This window comes from Eucalyptus grandis, chromosome 7, assembly GCF_016545825.1.
Source record: "Eucalyptus grandis isolate ANBG69807.140 chromosome 7, ASM1654582v1, whole genome shotgun sequence".
Taxonomy (NCBI): Eukaryota; Viridiplantae; Streptophyta; class Magnoliopsida; order Myrtales; family Myrtaceae; genus Eucalyptus; species Eucalyptus grandis.
Window position 1 is genome coordinate 25,599,647 of NC_052618.1, and position 2,573 is coordinate 25,602,219.

At 40.8% G+C, this 2,573-nt stretch overlaps 1 non-coding gene across 1 annotated transcript; it reads left to right on the top strand.

Annotated features, from left to right (window-relative positions):
* Window positions 1–1,674: 1,674 nt before the first annotated feature.
* On the top strand, window positions 1,675–2,338 carry LOC104455286. The gene has a single exon (XR_005553143.1). It is a non-coding gene; the product is annotated as an uncharacterized LOC104455286 (transcript).
* The last annotated feature ends 235 nt before the right edge of the window (window positions 2,339–2,573 follow it).

Genomic DNA, 2,573 nt, shown 5'->3' on the forward strand with positions numbered 1-2,573 from the left:
AGCAATAAACATCTAAACAATGTAAAGTTCATTCTCTTGATCCTGATATCAAATGGTAAATGAGAAAATTCGATGGAAAAACAAAATAGAAATCACAATTGGGCTCTGATACCAAGGTTGGAAGAAAGTCGGCTGAAGACGACTAACCTTTTTCAGATTTGCAATGAACAATTTACCTCTTAAAGAACGTTGAATTACAAGTGATCAACGAACAATATAACTTCACAATGGTCTGGATGCAATCACGAGGAAAACATCTGATTTCCATAGTGTAAATGCCAATTGTTTTCATAAAAAAAAGTAATGGAACACCTTTTTTTCTTTGATAGAAAGGGGAGAGGAAGAGAGGATAATTTTTTTCTGAACGTTCTATCTGCCAATATTTTCAATGGTTATCTTCAGCAGTTTTTTGTATAACTTTCTCATACCTTTTTAAAGGATATCTTTCCATCATAACATATTAAGACGAAACGGTGTGTTTTAATTACACCCCATCATGGACGTATTGATAAAGTACAACACTCACATTTAAACTTCCCATTTGGCCAAAACGAATTAGCTTTGCTATGGTGGTTGAAAGAGACCAGTTCTAAGTTCTATTATTAATCAGATCGAGGTCGGCAAAAGGACAGGTCCCCTTTTAATCATGCATAGCTTTGGTTTTCGGCTTTTGCACTCTCTTTTCGTGTGCGTTTACCTATTCCCTCGACAACCTGATACATATAGAATAAGGTGAGAAAGTCGTTCATCTTTTGTATCTATCAACACTAGAGTGATGCTAAACAACAAGTTTACATTCAAATATTTTTTTTTTTGGCCTTCACATAGCACATTATTTATTTCATGGATAGCATATAATATATGAAATCCATGCCTATATAAGAAAAAGAAGACATGAAACCCAAAAGAAATTCACGGAAATCGATGAGTATCATGTGGTCATTTTTCTTTCAAATTAATCTATGGGAAAAAATTGCATGGATCCGTTTCTTGATTAATCGGATCAATTATAACCATTAATCACGTGGATCTATATAGATCTCTCATGATATGACAATTGTGAATATGCCCAATTTATGAAACTCGGGTTCTCGGGTTGAGATCCAACCAAAGCTTTTCCCCACAAATCACACCCATTTTCAATCCTTAATAAGCTTTAGCGTGCATCACATTTACAGTTACAATTATACTACATTATCATAAACAAAAACAGCTTGACCGTAGGACTGGAAAAGGCCGGCCAAACGACAATTTTTATCCTAATCGAAATAGCCAGGAAGAAGGAGAATAAGGCCCCAATACCTAAGCAAAAAATCCGGCAATAATCAAAAGGCCGGCCAAACGGCAATTTTTATCCTAACCGAAATAGCCAGGAAGAATGAGAATAAGGCCCCAAGACCTAAGCAAAAAATCCGGCATTAATCAATCTTATTTTTCACTAATCAAGAGACGACACTAAATGATTACAAATGGTTTATATACTTTTATTTTTTAATTAGACCCGACATATATGTCATTGTCTAAAAGTTAAATCGAAGCATTAGATTAGGAGAGTTTATGAAACTTCTTCTTTCAGCGGCCGACCAAATTAATTATCATCACCTTCATCGTCCTCCATAAATAGCCAATTAGTTCCACAACATTCTCCATGCCCAAAACAACTACCCGGTGTCTATGTTCCTTGCTACGCTTGTGATTCTATCGTCTTCCGCGCAATCCCATGGCGGTGGAGTACCTCGTAATGAACAACGCCGATGACACTCCCGACGGCATGCGTTTCATTGACGAGATCGGGATCCTGCACAGCCAGCAGACGCTCACCATGTCGACCGATTTCATATGGAGGACCTTCCAACAGATCGATCTTGTAGACCGAAAGGAGGTCGCCCGAGTGAGCCTCTTCGTTGACAACATGGACGGGGTGGCGTACACGAGCAACAACGAGATCCACGTGAGCGCCAAGTACCTTGGGGGCTTATCAGGGGATGTCAAGGGGGAGTTCACGGGAGTCTTGTACCACGAGATGACGCACGTGTGGCAGTGGAACGGGGCCGGGCAGGCCCCGGGCGGGCTCATTGAGGGGATTGCGGATTTCGTGAGGCTCCGATCCGGGTATGTGCCGGGCCACTGGGTGCAGCCGGGCCATGGCGATAGATGGGATCAGGGTTACGACGTGACGGCACGGTTTCTTGACTATTGCGATGGCCTTAGAAATGGGTTCGTGGCTGAGCTGAACAAGAAGATGAAGACTGGTTTTAGTGATAACTACTTTGTTGACCTGCTGGCCAAGACCGTTGACCAGCTGTGGAGTGAATACAAGGCTGCATATGCTAATTGACTTGAGTCCATACCCGGTCGATTTATGTATCTGCTCTATGAAAAGCATGGTTGAAAACATATACAAATCAAATTTCGATTTTTTACAATTTACACTAATTGAATATGGCATCTATTTCTGGCTGTTCGTGTAAATATCGGTATGACTAGTTTCTCTATGTGGCCACGGAGAGGAATTCTGATGGCATTCCACCTGGTTTATCTGAGCCTACACATAGATTGTGTCTGGCTCCACG